General features: G+C 34.1%; 1 long non-coding RNA gene across 1 annotated transcript in view; it reads right to left on the bottom strand.

The window, feature by feature from the left end:
• The window catches only part of LOC134709984 (uncharacterized), a 76,787-nt gene that overhangs the window by 33,259 nt on the left and 23,161 nt on the right, over positions 1-20,367 (bottom strand). The window lies entirely within an intron of this gene.

Here is a 20,367-nt window from a genome sequence, read left to right as displayed (position 1 = left end):
AGTCTAAATTGAAAACTACGTTCAAACCTATGACTGCGTTGGATAAAAACCGCAATTTTTATACGTGTGCATGTCAAACAAATTTCGTTGTAGAAGGGTCTAAAAACAGCACAAACAACATTTTCCAAAAGACCAAAGGAGTGAAAAAGTATATTTAAACAAAACGCATTTGACTAACAGGTCGAACAACTGATGTTCTTTAACCCTGCTGACTGCCATTGGCGATTGCCAAATAAAATTGATCACAGGTTGTAACAAAATGGATCTTATTATAAATTTAATACGTCACAGAAAAAAAATAATTGTTAACTTGTGGACAGGATGTTGTGCCACAAACATTCGGTGTCAATATTTCTTTAGTACACCATATCCGGATTTCGACAATAAATGTCTCTTCAGTGATGTTAGGGATCGAAACGGTATTTGGAAGGCCATATAAAAAGCACCCTCATTTTTAGAGAAAGTACCCTCATTTTTTGATTAACTCTTGAATTTTAAGAGTCAATATATAGGATGAACGGATCATATAAACCGGAGGGAAAATATGATACATGCCCAAACAAAAAATATAAACGAGTCTAAATTGAAAACTACGTTCAAACCTATGACTGCGTTGGATAAAAACCGCAATTTTTATACGTGTGCATGTCAAACAAATTTCGTTGTAGAAGGGTCTAAAAACAGCACAAACAACATTTTCCAAAAGACCAAAGGAGTGAAAAAGTATATTTAAACAAAACGCATTTGACTAACAGGTCGAACAACTGATGTTCTTTAACCCTGCTGACTGCCATTGGCGATTGCCAAATAAAATTGATCACAGGTTGTAACAAAATGGATCTTATTATAAATTTAATACGTCACAGAAAGAAAAAAAATTGTTAACTTGTGGACAGGATGTTGTGCCACAAACATTCGGTGTCAATATTTCTTTAGTACACCATATCCGGATTTCGACAATAAATGTCTCTTCAGTGATGTTAGGGATCGAAACGGTATTTGGAAGGCCATATAAAAAGCACCCTCATTTTTAGAGAAAGTACCCTCATTTTTAGATTAACTCTTGAATTTTAAGAGTCAATATATAGGATGAACGGATCATATAAACCGGAGGGAAAATATGATACATGCCCAAACAAAAAATATAAACGAGTCTAAATTGAAAACTACGTTCAAACCTATGACTGCGTTGGATAAAAACCGCAATTTTTATACGTGTGCATCTCAAACAAATTTCGTTGTAGAAGGGTCTAAAAACAGCACAAACAACATTTTCCAAAAGACCAAAGGAGTGAAAAAGTATATTTAAACAAAACGCATTTGACTAACAGGTCGAACAACTGATGTTCTTTAACCCTGCTGACTGCCATTGGCGATTGCCAAATAAAATTGATCACAGGTTGTAACAAAATGGATCTTATTATAAATTTAATACGTCACAGAAAAAAAATAATTGTTAACTTGTGGACAGGATGTTGTGCCACAAACATTCGGTGTCAATATTTCTTTAGTACACCATATCCGGATTTCGACAATAAATGTCTCTTCAGTGATGTTAGGGATCGAAACGGTATTTGGAAGGCCATATAAAAAGCACCCTCATTTTTAGAGAAAGTACCCTCATTTTTAGATTAACTCTTGAATTTTAAGAGTCAATATATAGGATGAACGGATCATATTAACCGGAGGGAAAATATGATACATGCCCAAACAAAAAATATAAACGAGTCTAAATTGAAAACTACGTTCAAACCTATGACTGCGTTGGATAAAAACCGCAATTTTTATACGTGTGCATGTCAAACAAATTTCGTTGTAGAAGGGTCTAAAAACAGCACAAACAACATTTTCCAAAAGACCAAAGGAGTGAAAAAGTATATTTAAACAAAACGCATTTGACTAACAGGTCGAACAACTGATGTTCTTTAACCCTGCTGACTGCCATTGGCGATTGCCAAATAAAATTGATCACAGGTTGTAACAATATGGATCTTATTATAAATTTAATACGTCACAGAAAGAAAAAAAATTGTTAACTTGTGGACAGGATGTTGTGCCACAAACATTCGGTGTCAATATTTCTTTAGTACACCATATCCGGATTTCGACAATAAATGTCTCTTCAGTGATGTTAGGGATCGAAACGGTATTTGGAAGGCCATATAAAAAGCACCCTCATTTTTAGAGAAAGTACCCTCATTTTTAGATTAACTCTTGAATTTTAAGAGTCAATATATAGGATGAACGGATCATATAAACCGGAGGGAAAATATGATACATGCCCAAACAAAAAATATAAACGAGTCTAAATTGAAAACTACGTTCAAACCTATGACTGCGTTGGATAAAAACCGCAATTTTTATACGTGTGCATGTCAAACAAATTTCGTTGTAGAAGGGTCTAAAAACAGCACAAACAACATTTTCCAAAAGACCAAAGGAGTGAAAAAGTATATTTAAACAAAACGCATTTGACTAACAGGTCGAACAACTGATGTTCTTTAACCCTGCTGACTGCCATTGGCGATTGCCAAATAAAATTGATCACAGGTTGTAACAAAATGGATCTTATTATAAATTTAATACGTCACAGAAAGAAAAAAAATTGTTAACTTGTGGACAGGATGTTGTGCCACAAACATTCGGTGTCAATATTTCTTTAGTACACCATATCCGGATTTCGACAATAAATGTCTCTTCAGTGATGTTAGGGATCGAAACGGTATTTGGAAGGCCATATAAAAAGCACCCTCATTTTTAGAGAAAGTACCCTCATTTTTAGATTAACTCTTGAATTTTAAGAGTCAATATATAGGATGAACGGATCATATAAACCGGAGGGAAAATATGATACATGCCCAAACAAAAAATATAAACGAGTCTAAATTGAAAACTACGTTCAAACCTATGACTGCGTTGGATAAAAACCGCAATTTTTATACGTGTGCATGTCAAACAAATTTCGTTGTAGAAGGGTCTAAAAACAGCACAAACAACATTTTCCAAAAGACCAAAGAAGTGAAAAAGTATATTTAAACAAAACGCATTTGACTAACAGGTCGAACAACTGATGTTCTTTAACCCTGCTGACTGCCATTGGCGATTGCCAAATAAAATTGATCACAGGTTGTAACAAAATGGATCTTATTATAAATTTAATACGTCACAGAAAAAAAAATTGTTAACTTGTGGACAGGATGTTGTGCCACAAACATTCGGTGTCAATATTTCTTTAGTACACCATATCCGGATTTCGACAATAAATGTCTCTTCAGTGATGTTAGGGATCGAAACGGTATTTGGAAGGCCATATAAAAAGCACCCTCATTTTTAGAGAAAGTACCCTCATTTTTAGATTAACTCTTGAATTTTAAGAGTCAATATATAGGATGAACGGATCATATAAACCGGAGGGAAAATATGATACATGCCCAAACAAAAAATATAAACGAGTCTAAATTGAAAACTACGTTCAAACCTATGACTGCGTTGGATAAAAACCGCAATTTTTATACGTGTGCATGTCAAACAAATTTCGTTGTAGAAGGGTCTAAAAACAGCACAAACAACATTTTCCAAAAGACCAAAGGAGTGAAAAAGTATATTTAAACAAAACGCATTTGACTAACAGGTCGAACAACTGACGTTCTTTAACCCTGCTGACTGCCATTGGCGATTGCCAAATAAAATTGATCACAGGTTGTAACAAAATGGATCTTATTATAAATTTAATACGTCACAGAAAGAAAAAAAAATTGTTAACTTGTGGACAGGATGTTGTGCCACAAACATTCGGTGTCAATATTTCTTTAGTACACCATATCCGGATTTCGACAATAAATGTCTCTTCAGTGATGTTAGGGATCGAAACGGTATTTGGAAGGCCATATAAAAAGCACCCTCATTTTTAGAGAAAGTACCCTCATTTTTAGATTAACTCTTGAATTTTAAGAGTCAATATATAGGATGAACGGATCATATAAACCGGAGGGAAAATATGATACATGCCCAAACAAAAAATATAAACGAGTCTAAATTGAAAACTACGTTCAAACCTATGACTGCGTTGGATAAAAACCGCAATTTTTATACATGTGCATGTCAAACAAATTTCGTTGTAGAAGGGTCTAAAAACAGCACAAACAACATTTTCCAAAAGACCAAAGGAGTGAAAAAGTATATTTAAACAAAACGCATTTGACTAACAGGTCGAACAACTGATGTTCTTTAACCCTGCTGACTGCCATTGGCGATTGCCAAATAAAATTGATCACAGGTTGTAACAAAATGGATCTTATTATAAATTTAATACGTCACAGAAAGAAAAAAAATTGTTAACTTGTGGACAGGATGTTGTGCCACAAACATTCGGTGTCAATATTTCTTTAGTACACCATATCCGGATTTCGACAATAAATGTCTCTTCAGTGATGTTAGGGATCGAAACGGTATTTGGAAGGCCATATAAAAAGCACCCTCATTTTTAGAGAAAGTACCCTCATTTTTAAATTAACTCTTGAATTTTAAGAGTCAATATATAGGATGAACGGATCATATAAACCGGAGGGAAAATATGATACATGCCCAAACAAAAAATATAAACGAGTCTAAATTGAAAACTACGTTCAAACCTATGACTGCGTTGGATAAAAACCGCAATTTTTATACGTGTGCATGTCAAACAAATTTCGTTGTAGAAGGGTCTAAAAACAGCACAAACAACATTTTCCAAAAGACCAAAGGAGTGAAAAAGTATATTTAAACAAAACGCATTTGACTAACAGGTCGAACAACTGATGTTCTTTAACCCTGCTGACTGCCATTGGCGATTGCCAAATAAAATTGATCACAGGTTGTAACAAAATGGATCTTATTATAAATTTAATACGTCACAGAAAAAAAAATTGTTAACTTGTGGACAGGATGTTGTGCCACAAACATTCGGTGTCAATATTTCTTTAGTACACCATATCCGGATTTCGACAATAAATGTCTCTTCAGTGATGTTAGGGATCGAAACGGTATTTGGAAGGCCATATAAAAAGCACCCTCATTTTTAGAGAAAGTACCCTCATTTTTAGATTAACTCTTGAATTTTAAGAGTCAATATATAGGATGAACGGATCATATAAACCGGAGGGAAAATATGATACATGCCCAAACAAAAAATATAAACGAGTCTAAATTGAAAACTACGTTCAAACCTATGACTGCGTTGGATAAAAACCGCAATTTTTATACGTGTGCATGTCAAACAAATTTCGTTGTAGAAGGGTCTAAAAATAGCACAAACAACATTTTCCAAAAGACCAAAGGAGTGAAAAAGTATATTTAAACAAAACGCATTTGACTAACAGGTCGAACAACTGATGTTCTTTAACCCTGCTGACTGCCATTGGCGATTGCCAAATAAAATTGATCACAGGTTGTAACAAAATGGATCTTATTATAAATTTAATACGTCACAGAAAAAAAAATTGTTAACTTGTGGACAGAATGTTGTGCCACAAACATTCGGTGTCAATATTTCTTTAGTACACCATATCCGGATTTCGACAATAAATGTCTCTTCAGTGATGTTAGGGATCGAAACGGTATTTGGAAGGCCATATAAAAAGCACCCTCATTTTTAGAGAAAGTACCCTCATTTTTAGATTAACTCTTGAATTTTAAGAGTCAATATATAGGATGAACGGATCATATAAACCGGAGGGAAAATATGATACATGCCCAAACAAAAAATATAAACGAGTCTAAATTGAAAACTACGTTCAAACCTATGACTGCGTTGGATAAAAACCGCAATTTTTATACGTGTGCATGTCAAACAAATTTCGTTGTAGAAGGGTCTAAAAACAGCACAAACAACATTTTCCAAAAGACCAAAGGAGTGAAAAAGTATATTTAAACAAAACGCATTTGACTAACAGGTCGAACAACTGATGTTCTTTAACCCTGCTGACTGCCATTGGCGATTGCCAAATAAAATTGATCACAGGTTGTAACAAAATGGATCTTATTATAAATTTAATACGTCACAGAAAAAAAAATTGTTAACTTGTGGACAGGATGTTGTGCCACAAACATTCGGTGTCAATATTTCTTTAGTACACCATATCCGGATTTCGACAATAAATGTCTCTTCAGTGATGTTAGGGATCGAAACGGTATTTGGAAGGCCATATAAAAAGCACCCTCATTTTTAGAGAAAGTACCCTCATTTTTAGATTAACTCTTGAATTTTAAGAGTCAATATATAGGATGAACGGATCATATAAACCGGAGGGAAAATATGATACATGCCCAAACAAAAAATATAAACGAGTCTAAATTGAAAACTACGTTCAAACCTATGACTGCGTTGGATAAAAACCGCAATTTTTATACGTGTGCATGTCAAACAAATTTCGTTGTAGAAGGGTCTAAAAACAGCACAAACAACATTTTCCAAAAGACCAAAGGAGTGAAAAAGTATATTTAAACAAAACGCATTTGACTAACAGGTCGAACAACTGATGTTCTTTAACCCTGCTGACTGCCATTGGCGATTGCCAAATAAAATTGATCACAGGTTGTAACAAAATGGATCTTATTATAAATTTAATACGTCACAGAAAGAAAAAAAATTGTTAACTTGTGGACAGGATGTTGTGCCACAAACATTCGGTGTCAATATTTCTTTAGTACACCATATCCGGATTTCGACAATAAATGTCTCTTCAGTGATGTTAGGGATCGAAACGGTATTTGGAAGGCCATATAAAAAGCACCCTCATTTTTAGAGAAAGTACCCTCATTTTTAGATTAACTCTTGAATTTTAAGAGTCAATATATAGGATGAACGGATCATATAAACCGGAGGGAAAATATGATACATGCCCAAACAAAAAATATAAACGAGTCTAAATTGAAAACTACGTTCAAACCTATGACTGCGTTGGATAAAAACCGCAATTTTTATACGTGTGCATGTCAAACAAATTTCGTTGTAGAAGGGTCTAAAAACAGCACAAACAACATTTTCCAAAAGACCAAAGAAGTGAAAAAGTATATTTAAACAAAACGCATTTGACTAACAGGTCGAACAACTGATGTTCTTTAACCCTGCTGACTGCCATTGGCGATTGCCAAATAAAATTGATCACAGGTTGTAACAAAATGGATCTTATTATAAATTTAATACGTCACAGAAAAAAAAATTGTTAACTTGTGGACAGGATGTTGTGCCACAAACATTCGGTGTCAATATTTCTTTAATACACCATATCCGGATTTCGACAATAAATGTCTCTTCAGTGATGTTAGGGATCGAAACGGTATTTGGAAGGCCATATAAAAAGCACCCTCATTTTTAGAGAAAGTACCCTCATTTTTAGATTAACTCTTGAATTTTAAGAGTCAATATATAGGATGAACGGATCATATAAACCGGAGGGAAAATATGATACATGCCCAAACAAAAAATATAAACGAGTCTAAATTGAAAACTACGTTCAAACCTATGACTGCGTTGGATAAAAACCGCAATTTTTATACGTGTGCATGTCAAACAAATTTCGTTGTAGAAGGGTCTAAAAACAGCACAAACAACATTTTCCAAAAGACCAAAGGAGTAATGTTGTTTGTGCTGTTTTTAGACCCTTCTACAACGAAATTTGTTTGACATGCACACGTATAAAAATTGCGGTTTTTATCCAACGCAGTCATAGGTTTGAACGTAGTTTTCAATTTAGACTCGTTTATATTTTTTGTTTGGGCATGTATCATATTTTCCCTCCGGTTTATATGATCCGTTCATCCTATATATTGACTCTTAAAATTCAAGAGTTAATCTAAAAATGAGGGTACTTTCTCTAAAAATGAGGGTGCTTTTTATATGGCCTTCCAAATACCGTTTCGATCCCTAACATCACTGAAGAGACATTTGTTGTCGAAATCCGGATATGGTGTACTAAAGAAATATTGACACCGAATGTTTGTGGCACAACATCCTGTCCACAAGTTAACAATTTTTTTTTCTGTGACGTATTAAATTTATAATAAGATCCATTTTGTTACAACCTGTGATCAATTTTATTTGGCAATCGCCAATGGCAGTCAGCAGGGTTAAAGAACATCAGTTGTTCGACCTGTTAGTCAAATGCGTTTTGTTTAAATATACTTTTTCACTCCTTTGGTCTTTTGGAAAATGTTGTTTGTGCTGTTTTTAGACCCTTCTACAACGAAATTTGTTTGACATGCACACGTATAAAAATTGCGGTTTTTATCCAACGCAGTCATAGGTTTGAACGTAGTTTTCAATTTAGACTCGTTTATATTTTTTGTTTGGGCATGTATCATATTTTCCCTCCGGTTTATATGATCCGTTCATCCTATATATTGACTCTTAAAATTCAAGAGTTAATCTAAAAATGAGGGTACTTTCTCTAAAAATGAGGGTACTTTTTATATGGCCTTCCAAATACCGTTTCGATCCCTAACATCACTGAAGAGACATTTATTGTCGAAATCCGGATATGGTGTACTATATGGTCTTTTGGAAAATGTTGTTTGTGCTGTTTTTAGACCCTTCTACAACGAAATTTGTTTGACATGCACACGTATAAAAATTGCGGTTTTTATCCAACGCAGTCATAGGTTTGAACGTAGTTTTCAATTTAGACTCGTTTATATTTTTTGTTTGGGCATGTATCATATTTTCCCTCCGGTTTATATGATCCGTTCATCCTATATATTGACTCTTAAAATTCAAGAGTTAATCTAAAAATGAGGGTACTTTCTCTAAAAATGAGGGTGCTTTTTATATGGCCTTCCAAATACCGTTTCGATCCCTAACATCACTGAAGAGACATTTATTGTCGAAATCCGGATATGGTGTACTAAAGAAATATTGACACCGAATGTTTGTGGCACAACATTCTGTCCACAAGTTAACAATTTTTTTTTCTGTGACGTATTAAATTTATAATAAGATCCATTTTGTTACAACCTGTGATCAATTTTATTTGGCAATCGCCAATGGCAGTCAGCAGGGTTAAAGAACATCAGTTGTTCGACCTGTTAGTCAAATGCGTTTTGTTTAAATATACTTTTTCACTCCTTTGGTCTTTTGGAAAATGTTGTTTGTGCTGTTTTTAGACCCTTCTACAACGAAATTTGTTTGACATGCACACGTATAAAAATTGCGGTTTTTATCCAACGCAGTCATAGGTTTGAACGTAGTTTTCAATTTAGACTCGTTTATATTTTTTGTTTGGGCATGTATCATATTTTCCCTCCGGTTTATATGATCCGTTCATCCTATATATTGACTCTTAAAATTCAAGAGTTAATCTAAAAATGAGGGTACTTTCTCTAAAAATGAGGGTGCTTTTTATATGGCCTTCCAAATACCGTTTCGATCCCTAACATCACTGAAGAGACATTTATTGTCGAAATCCGGATATGGTGTACTAAAGAAATATTGACACCGAATGTTTGTGGCACAACATCCTGTCCACAAGTTAACAATTTTTTTTTCTGTGACGTATTAAATTTATAATAAGATCCATTTTGTTACAACCTGTGATCAATTTTATTTGGCAATCGCCAATGGCAGTCAGCAGGGTTAAAGAACATCAGTTGTTCGACCTGTTAGTCAAATGCGTTTTGTTTAAATATACTTTTTCACTCCTTTGGTCTTTTGGAAAATGTTGTTTGTGCTGTTTTTAGACCCTTCTACAACGAAATTTGTTTGACATGCACACGTATAAAAATTGCGGTTTTTATCCAACGCAGTCATAGGTTTGAACGTAGTTTTCAATTTAGACTCGTTTATATTTTTTGTTTGGGCATGTATCATATTTTCCCTCCGGTTTATATGATCCGTTCATCCTATATATTGACTCTTAAAATTCAAGAGTTAATCTAAAAATGAGGGTACTTTCTCTAAAAATGAGGGTGCTTTTTATATGGCCTTCCAAATACCGTTTCGATCCCTAACATCACTGAAGAGACATTTGTTGTCGAAATCCGGATATGGTGTACTAAAGAAATATTGACACCGAATGTTTGTGGCACAACATCCTGTCCACAAGTTAACAATTTTTTTTTCTGTGACGTATTAAATTTATAATAAGATCCATTTTGTTACAACCTGTGATCAATTTTATTTGGCAATCGCCAATGGCAGTCAGCAGGGTTAAAGAACATCAGTTGTTCGACCTGTTAGTCAAATGCGTTTTGTTTAAATATACTTTTTCACTCCTTTGGTCTTTTGGAAAATGTTGTTTGTGCTGTTTTTAGACCCTTCTACAACGAAATTTGTTTGACATGCACACGTATAAAAATTGCGGTTTTTATCCAACGCAGTCATAGGTTTGAACGTAGTTTTCAATTTAGACTCGTTTATATTTTTTGTTTGGGCATGTATCATATTTTCCCTCCGGTTTATATGATCCGTTCATCCTATATATTGACTCTTAAAATTCAAGAGTTAATCTAAAAATGAGGGTACTTTCTCTAAAAATGAGGGTACTTTTTATATGGCCTTCCAAATACCGTTTCGATCCCTAACATCACTGAAGAGACATTTATTGTCGAAATCCGGATATGGTGTACTAAAGAAATATTGACACCGAATGTTTGTGGCACAACATCCTGTCCACAAGTTAACAATTTTTTTTTCTGTGACGTATTAAATTTATAATAAGATCCATTTTGTTACAACCTGTGATCAATTTTATTTGGCAATCGCCAATGGCAGTCAGCAGGGTTAAAGAACATCAGTTGTTCGACCTGTTAGTCAAATGCGTTTTGTTTAAATATACTTTTTCACTCCTTTGGTCTTTTGGAAAATGTTGTTTGTGCTGTTTTTAGACCCTTCTACAACGAAATTTGTTTGACATGCACACGTATAAAAATTGCGGTTTTTATCCAACGCAGTCATAGGTTTGAACGTAGTTTTCAATTTAGACTCGTTTATATTTTTTGTTTGGGCATGTATCATATTTTCCCTCCGGTTTATATGATCCGTTCATCCTATATATTGACTCTTAAAATTCAAGAGTTAATCTAAAAATGAGGGTACTTTTTATATGGCCTTCCAAATACCGTTTCGATCCCTAACATCACTGAAGAGACATTTATTGTCGAAATCCGGATATGGTGTACTAAAGAAATATTGACACCGAATGTTTGTGGCACAACATCCTGTCCACAAGTTAACAATTTTTTTTTCTGTGACGTATTAAATTTATAATAAGATCCATTTTGTTACAACCTGTGATCAATTTTATTTGGCAATCGCCAATGGCAGTCAGCAGGGTTAAAGAACATCAGTTGTTCGACCTGTTAGTCAAATGCGTTTTGTTTAAATATACTTTTTCACTCCTTTGGTCTTTTGGAAAATGTTGTTTGTGCTGTTTTTAGACCCTTCTACAACGAAATTTGTTTGACATGCACACGTATAAAAATTGCGGTTTTTATCCAACGCAGTCATAGGTTTGAACGTAGTTTTCAATTTAGACTCGTTTATATTTTTTGTTTGGGCATGTATCATATTTTCCCTCCGGTTTATATGATCCGTTCATCCTATATATTGACTCTTAAAATTCAAGAGTTAATCTAAAAATGAGGGTACTTTCTCTAAAAATGAGGGTGCTTTTTATATGGCCTTCCAAATACCGTTTCGATCCCTAACATCACTGAAGAGACATTTATTGTCGAAATCCGGATATGGTGTACTAAAGAAATATTGACACCGAATGTTTGTGGCACAACATTCTGTCCACAAGTTAACAATTTTTTTTTCTGTGACGTATTAAATTTATAATAAGATCCATTTTGTTACAACCTGTGATCAATTTTATTTGGCAATCGCCAATGGCAGTCAGCAGGGTTAAAGAACATCAGTTGTTCGACCTGTTAGTCAAATGCGTTTTGTTTAAATATACTTTTTCACTCCTTTGGTCTTTTGGAAAATGTTGTTTGTGCTGTTTTTAGACCCTTCTACAACGAAATTTGTTTGACATGCACACGTATAAAAATTGCGGTTTTTATCCAACGCAGTCATAGGTTTGAACGTAGTTTTCAATTTAGACTCGTTTATATTTTTTGTTTGGGCATGTATCATATTTTCCCTCCGGTTTATATGATCCGTTCATCCTATATATTGACTCTTAAAATTCAAGAGTTAATCTAAAAATGAGGGTACTTTCTCTAAAAATGAGGGTGCTTTTTATATGGCCTTCCAAATACCGTTTCGATCCCTAACATCACTGAAGAGACATTTATTGTCGAAATCCGGATATGGTGTACTAAAGAAATATTGACACCGAATGTTTGTGGCACAACATCCTGTCCACAAGTTAACAATTTTTTTTTCTGTGACGTATTAAATTTATAATAAGATCCATTTTGTTACAACCTGTGATCAATTTTATTTGGCAATCGCCAATGGCAGTCAGCAGGGTTAAAGAACATCAGTTGTTCGACCTGTTAGTCAAATGCGTTTTGTTTAAATATACTTTTTCACTCCTTTGGTCTTTTGGAAAATGTTGTTTGTGCTGTTTTTAGACCCTTCTACAACGAAATTTGTTTGACATGCACACGTATAAAAATTGCGGTTTTTATCCAACGCAGTCATAGGTTTGAACGTAGTTTTCAATTTAGACTCGTTTATATTTTTTGTTTGGGCATGTATCATATTTTCCCTCCGGTTTATATGATCCGTTCATCCTATATATTGACTCTTAAAATTCAAGAGTTAATCTAAAAATGAGGGTACTTTCTCTAAAAATGAGGGTGCTTTTTATATGGCCTTCCAAATACCGTTTCGATCCCTAACATCACTGAAGAGACATTTGTTGTCGAAATCCGGATATGGTGTACTAAAGAAATATTGACACCGAATGTTTGTGGCACAACATCCTGTCCACAAGTTAACAATTTTTTTTTCTGTGACGTATTAAATTTATAATAAGATCCATTTTGTTACAACCTGTGATCAATTTTATTTGGCAATCGCCAATGGCAGTCAGCAGGGTTAAAGAACATCAGTTGTTCGACCTGTTAGTCAAATGCGTTTTGTTTAAATATACTTTTTCACTCCTTTGGTCTTTTGGAAAATGTTGTTTGTGCTGTTTTTAGACCCTTCTACAACGAAATTTGTTTGACATGCACACGTATAAAAATTGCGGTTTTTATCCAACGCAGTCATAGGTTTGAACGTAGTTTTCAATTTAGACTCGTTTATATTTTTTGTTTGGGCATGTATCATATTTTCCCTCCGGTTTATATGATCCGTTCATCCTATATATTGACTCTTAAAATTCAAGAGTTAATCTAAAAATGAGGGTACTTTCTCTAAAAATGAGGGTACTTTTTATATGGCCTTCCAAATACCGTTTCGATCCCTAACATCACTGAAGAGACATTTATTGTCGAAATCCGGATATGGTGTACTAAAGAAATATTGACACCGAATGTTTGTGGCACAACATCCTGTCCACAAGTTAACAATTTTTTTTTCTGTGACGTATTAAATTTATAATAAGATCCATTTTGTTACAACCTGTGATCAATTTTATTTGGCAATCGCCAATGGCAGTCAGCAGGGTTAAAGAACATCAGTTGTTCGACCTGTTAGTCAAATGCGTTTTGTTTAAATATACTTTTTCACTCCTTTGGTCTTTTGGAAAATGTTGTTTGTGCTGTTTTTAGACCCTTCTACAACGAAATTTGTTTGACATGCACACGTATAAAAATTGCGGTTTTTATCCAACGCAGTCATAGGTTTGAACGTAGTTTTCAATTTAGACTCGTTTATATTTTTTGTTTGGGCATGTATCATATTTTCCCTCCGGTTTATATGATCCGTTCATCCTATATATTGACTCTTAAAATTCAAGAGTTAATCTAAAAATGAGGGTACTTTTTATATGGCCTTCCAAATACCGTTTCGATCCCTAACATCACTGAAGAGACATTTATTGTCGAAATCCGGATATGGTGTACTAAAGAAATATTGACACCGAATGTTTGTGGCACAACATCCTGTCCACAAGTTAACAATTTTTTTTTCTGTGACGTATTAAATTTATAATAAGATCCATTTTGTTACAACCTGTGATCAATTTTATTTGGCAATCGCCAATGGCAGTCAGCAGGGTTAAAGAACATCAGTTGTTCGACCTGTTAGTCAAATGCGTTTTGTTTAAATATACTTTTTCACTCCTTTGGTCTTTTGGAAAATGTTGTTTGTGCTGTTTTTAGACCCTTCTACAACGAAATTTGTTTGACATGCACACGTATAAAAATTGCGGTTTTTATCCAACGCAGTCATAGGTTTGAACGTAGTTTTCAATTTAGACTCGTATCATATTTTCCCTCCGGTTTATATGATCCGTTCATCCTATATAATGACTCTTAAAATTCAAGAGTTAATCTAAAAATGAGGGTACTTTCTCTAAAAATGAGGGTGCTTTTTATATGGCCTTCCAAATACCGTTTCGATCCCTAACATCACTGAAGAGACATTTATTGTCGAAATCCGGATATGGTGTACTAAAGAAATATTGACACCGAATGTTTGTGGCACAACATCCTGTCCACAAGTTAACAATTTTTTTTTCTGTGACGTATTAAATTTATAATAAGATCCATTTTGTTACAACCTGTGATCAATTTTATTTGGCAATCGCCAATGGCAGTCAGCAGGGTTAAAGAACATCAGTTGTTCGACCTGTTAGTCAAATGCGTTTTGTTTAAATATACTTTTTCACTCCTTTGGTCTTTAGGAAAATGTTGTTTGTGCTGTTTTTAGACCCTTCTACAACGAAATTTGTTTGACATGCACACGTATAAAAATTGCGGTTTTTATCCAACGCAGTCATAGGTTTGAACGTAGTTTTCAATTTAGACTCGTTTATATTTTTTGTTTGGGCATGTATCATATTTTCCCTCCGGTTTATATGATCCGTTCATCCTATATATTGACTCTTAAAATTCAAGAGTTAATCTAAAAATGAGGGTACTTTCTCTAAAAATGAGGGTGCTTTTTATATGGCCTTCCAAATACCGTTTCGATCCCTAACATCACTGAAGAGACATTTATTGTCGAAATCCGGATATGGTGTACTAAAGAAATATTGACACCGAATGTTTGTGGCACAACATCCTGTCCACAAGTTAACAATTTTTTTTCTGTGACGTATTAAATTTATAATAAGATCCATTTTGTTACAACCTGTGATCAATTTTATTTGGCAATCGCCAATGGCAGTCAGCAGGGTTAAAGAACATCAGTTGTTCGACCTGTTAGTCAAATGCGTTTTGTTTAAATATACTTTTTCACTCCTTTGGTCTTTTGGAAAATGTTGTTTGTGCTGTTTTTAGACCCTTCTACAACGAAATTTGTTTGACATGCACACGTATAAAAATTGCGGTTTTTATCCAACGCAGTCATAGGTTTGAACGTAGTTTTCAATTTAGACTCGTTTATATTTTTTGTTTGGGCATGTATCATATTTTCCCTCCGGTTTATATGATCCGTTCATCCTATATATTGACTCTTAAAATTCAAGAGTTAATCTAAAAATGAGGGTACTTTCTCTAAAAATGAGGGTACTTTTTATATGGCCTTCCAAATACCGTTTCGATCCCTAACATCACTGAAGAGACATTTATTGTCGAAATCCGGATATGGTGTACTAAAGAAATATTGACACCGAATGTTTGTGGCACAACATCCTGTCCACAAGTTAACAATTTTTTTTCTGTGACGTATTAAATTTATAATAAGATCCATTTTGTTACAACCTGTGATCAATTTTATTTGGCAATCGCCAATGGCAGTCAGCAGGGTTAAAGAACATCAGTTGTTCGACCTGTTAGTCAAATGCGTTTTGTTTAAATATACTTTTTCACTCCTTTGGTCTTTTGGAAAATGTTGTTTGTGCTGTTTTTAGACCCTTCTACAACGAAATTTGTTTGACATGCACACGTATAAAAATTGCGGTTTTTATCCAACGCAGTCATAGGTTTGAACGTAGTTTTCAATTTAGACTCGTTTATATTTTTTGTTTGGGCATGTATCATATTTTCCCTCCGGTTTATATGATCCGTTCATCCTATATATTGACTCTTAAAATTCAAGAGTTAATCTAAAAATGAGGGTACTTTCTCTAAAAATGAGGGTGCTTTTTATATGGCCTTCCAAATACCGTTTCGATCCCTAACATCACTGAAGAGACATTTATTGTCGAAATCCGGATATGGTGTACTAAAGAAATATTGACACCGAATGTTTGTGGCACAACATCCTGTCCACAAGTTAACAATTTTTTTTCTGTGACGTATTAAATTTATAATAAGATCCATTTTGTTACAACCTGTGATCAATTTTATTTGGCAATCGCCAATGGCAGTCAGCAGGGTTAAAGAACATCAGTTGTTCGACCTGTTAGTCAAATGCGTTTTGTTTAAATATACTTTTTCACTCCTTTGGTCTTTTGGAAAATGTTGTTTGTGCTGTTTTTAGACCCTTCTACAACGAAATTTGTTTGACATGCACACGTATAAAAATTGCGGTTTTTATCCAACGCAGTCATAGGTTTGAACGTAGTTTTCAATTTAGACTCGTTTATATTTTTTGTTTGGGCATGTATCATATTTTCCCTCCGGTTTATATGATCCGTTCATCCTATATATTGACTCTTAAAATTCAAGAGTTAATCTAAAAATGAGGGTACTTTCTCTAAAAATGAGGGTACTTTTTATATGGCCTTCCAAATACCGTTTCGATCCCTAACATCACTGAAGAGACATTTATTGTCGAAATCCGGATATGGTGTACTAAAGAAATATTGACACCGAATGTTTGTGGCACAACATCCTGTCCACAAGTTAACAATTTTTTTTCTGTGACGTATTAAATTTATAATAAGATCCATTTTGTTACAACCTGTGATCAATTTTATTTGGCAATCGCCAATGGCAGTCAGCAGGGTTAAAGAACATCAGTTGTTCGACCTGTTAGTCAAATGCGTTTTGTTTAAATATACTTTTTCACTCCTTTGGTCTTTTGGAAAATGTTGTTTGTGCTGTTTTTAGACCCTTCTACAACGAAATTTGTTTGACATGCACACGTATAAAAATTGCGGTTTTTATCCAACGCAGTCATAGGTTTGAACGTAGTTTTCAATTTAGACTCGTTTATATTTTTTGTTTGGGCATGTATCATATTTTCCCTCCGGTTTATATGATCCGTTCATCCTATATATTGACTCTTAAAATTCAAGAGTTAATCTAAAAATGAGGGTACTTTCTCTAAAAATGAGGGTGCTTTTTATATGGCCTTCCAAATACCGTTTCGATCCCTAACATCACTGAAGAGACATTTATTGTCGAAATCCGGATATGGTGTATTAAAGAAATATTGACACCGAATGTTTGTGGCACAACATCCTGTCCACAAGTTAACAATTTTTTTTTCTGTGACGTATTAAATTTATAATAAGATCCATTTTGTTACAACCTGTGATCAATTTTATTTGGCAATCGCCAATGGCAGTCAGCAGGGTTAAAGAACATCAGTTGTTCGACCTGTTAGTCAAATGCGTTTTGTTTAAATATACTTTTTCACTTCTTTGGTCTTTTGGAAAATGTTGTTTGTGCTGTTTTTAGACCCTTCTACAACGAAATTTGTTTGACATGCACACGTATAAAAATTGCGGTTTTTATCCAACGCAGTCATAGGTTTGAACGTAGTTTTCAATTTAGACTAGTTTATATTTTTTGTTTGGGCATGTATCATATTTTCCCTCCGGTTTATATGATCCGTTCATCCTATATATTGACTCTTAAAATTCAAGAGTTAATCTAAAAATGAGGGTACTTTCTCTAAAAATGAGGGTGCTTTTTATATGGCCTTCCAAATACCGTTTCGATCCCTAACATCACTGAAGAGACATTTATTGTCGAAATCCGGATATGGTGTACTAAAGAAATATTGACACCGAATGTTTGTGGCACAACATCCTGTCCACAAGTTAACAATTTTTTTTCTTTCTGTGACGTATTAAATTTATAATAAGATCCATTTTGTTACAACCTGTGATCAATTTTATTTGGCAATCGCCAATGGCAGTCAGCAGGGTTAAAGAACATCAGTTGTTCGACCTGTTAGTCAAATGCGTTTTGTTTAAATATACTTTTTCACTCCTTTGGTCTTTTGGAAAATGTTGTTTGTGCTGTTTTTAGACCCTTCTACAACGAAATTTGTTTGACATGCACACGTATAAAAATTGCGGTTTTTATCCAACGCAGTCATAGGTTTGAACGTAGTTTTCAATTTAGACTCGTTTATATTTTTTGTTTGGGCATGTATCATATTTTCCCTCCGGTTTATATGATCCGTTCATCCTATATATTGACTCTTAAAATTCAAGAGTTAATCTAAAAATGAGGGTACTTTCTCTAAAAATGAGGGTGCTTTTTATATGGCCTTCCAAATACCGTTTCGATCCCTAACATCACTGAAGAGACATTTATTGTCGAAATCCGGATATGGTGTACTAAAGAAATATTGACACCGAATGTTTGTGGCACAACATCCTGTCCACAAGTTAACAATTTTTTTTTCTGTGACGTATTAAATTTATAATAAGATCCATTTTGTTACAACCTGTGATCAATTTTATTTGGCAATCGCCAATGGCAGTCAGCAGGGTTAAAGAACATCAGTTGTTCGACCTGTTAGTCAAATGCGTTTTGTTTAAATATACTTTTTCACTCCTTTGGTCTTTTGGAAAATGTTGTTTGTGCTGTTTTTAGACCCTTCTACAACGAAATTTGTTTGACATGCACACGTATAAAAATTGCGGTTTTTATCCAACGCAGTCATAGGTTTGAACGTAGTTTTCAATTTAGACTCGTTTATATTTTTTGTTTGGGCATGTATCATATTTTCCCTCCGGTTTATATGATCCGTTCATCCTATATATTGACTCTTAAAATTCAAGAGTTAATCTAAAAATGAGGGTACTTTCTCTAAAAATGAGGGTGCTTTTTATATGGCCTTCCAAATACCGTTTCGATCCCTAACATCACTGAAGAGACATTTATTGTCGAAATCCGGATATGGTGTACTAAAGAAATATTGACACCGAATGTTTGTGGCACAACATTCTGTCCACAAGTTAACAATTTTTTTTTCTGTGACGTATTGAATTTATAATAAGATCCATTTTGTTACAACCTGTGATCAATTTTATTTGGCAATCGCCAATGGCAGTCAGCAGGGTTAAAGAACATCAGTTGTTCGACCTGTTAGTCAAATGCGTTTTGTTTAAATATACTTTTTCACTCCTTTGGTCTTTTGGAAAATGTTGTTTGTGCTGTTTTTAGACCCTTCTACAACGAAATTTGTTTGACATGCACACGTATAAAAATTGCGGTTTTTATCCAACGCAGTCATAGGTTTGAACGTAGTTTTCAATTTAGACTCGTTTATATTTTTTGTTTGGGCATGTATCATATTTTCCCTCCGGTTTATATGATCCGTTCATCCTATATATTGACTCTTAAAATTCAAGAGTTAATCTAAAAATGAGGGTACTTTCTCTAAAAATGAGGGTGCTGTTTATATGGCCTTCCAAATACCGTTTCGATCCCTAACATCACTGAAGAGACATTTATTGTCGAAATCCGGATATGGTGTACTAAAGAAATATTGACACCGAATGTTTGTGGCACAACATCCTGTCCACAAGTTAACAATTTTTTTTTCTGTGACGTATTAAATTTATAATAAGATCCATTTTGTTACAACCTGTGATCAATTTTATTTGGCAATCGCCAATGGCAGTCAGCAGGGTTAAAGAACATCAGTTGTTCGACCTGTTAGTCAAATGCGTTTTGTTTAAATATACTTTTTCACTCCTTTGGTCTTTTGGAAAATGTTGTTTGTGCTGTTTTTAGACCCTTCTACAACGAAATTTGTTTGACATGCACACGTATAAAAATTGCGGTTTTTATCCAACGCAGTCATAGGTTTGAACGTAGTTTTCAATTTAGACTCGTTTATATTTTTTGTTTGGGCATGTATCATATTTTCCCTCCGGTTTATATGATCCGTTCATCCTATATATTGACTCTTAAAATTCAAGAGTTAATCTAAAAATGAGGGTACTTTCTCTAAAAATGAGGGTACTTTTTATATGGCCTTCCAAATACCGTTTCGATCCCTAACATCACTGAAGAGACATTTATTGTCGAAATCCGGATATGGTGTACTAAAGAAATATTGACACCGAATGTTTGTGGCACAACATCCTGTCCACAAGTTAACAATTTTTTTTCTGTGACGTATTAAATTTATAATAAGAT

The sequence above is a fragment of the Mytilus trossulus genome, chromosome 3 (genome assembly GCF_036588685.1).
Source record: "Mytilus trossulus isolate FHL-02 chromosome 3, PNRI_Mtr1.1.1.hap1, whole genome shotgun sequence".
NCBI classification, from domain to species: Eukaryota; Metazoa; Mollusca; class Bivalvia; order Mytilida; family Mytilidae; genus Mytilus; species Mytilus trossulus.
Note: the sequence above shows the minus strand (reverse complement) of the source record. Positions and strands in the feature narration are given on the sequence as shown.